Genomic DNA, 357 nt, shown 5'->3' with positions numbered 1-357 from the left:
TACATAAAACACACATGTATTTTACTCTTCCAGGGTGTCTGCAAGGCATCTGAATTTGTGACCCGGATCAGGGTTGCTGTGAGGGTTCAGTGGACTGATGCAGGCAAAGTCATCAGCACAGTGCCTGGTACTCGGCAATTGCTCACTCAATACATCCAGCTAGTGTTACTATAGCGGTTTCCTTGGGGCTTGGGGCTTGGGGAGAGGAGGCTCTCCTGGAGTCCAAAGGTATCCCCAACCTGCTCCGAATGGGTGTTGTTTGGGACTGGGGCGCCCTCTGGTGGCCACTCTTCCCACTCACACCTAGGCTCCTCCAGAAAGATTTTTAGCTCCTTTTCACCTGGCACTCACTGTGCC

Source organism: Myotis davidii, unplaced genomic scaffold, assembly GCF_000327345.1.
Source record: "Myotis davidii unplaced genomic scaffold, ASM32734v1 scaffold471, whole genome shotgun sequence".
In the NCBI taxonomy this organism is placed as follows: Eukaryota; Metazoa; Chordata; class Mammalia; order Chiroptera; family Vespertilionidae; genus Myotis; species Myotis davidii.
The sequence above is the reverse complement of the archived record's forward strand: the minus strand, read 5'-3'. Positions refer to the sequence as shown.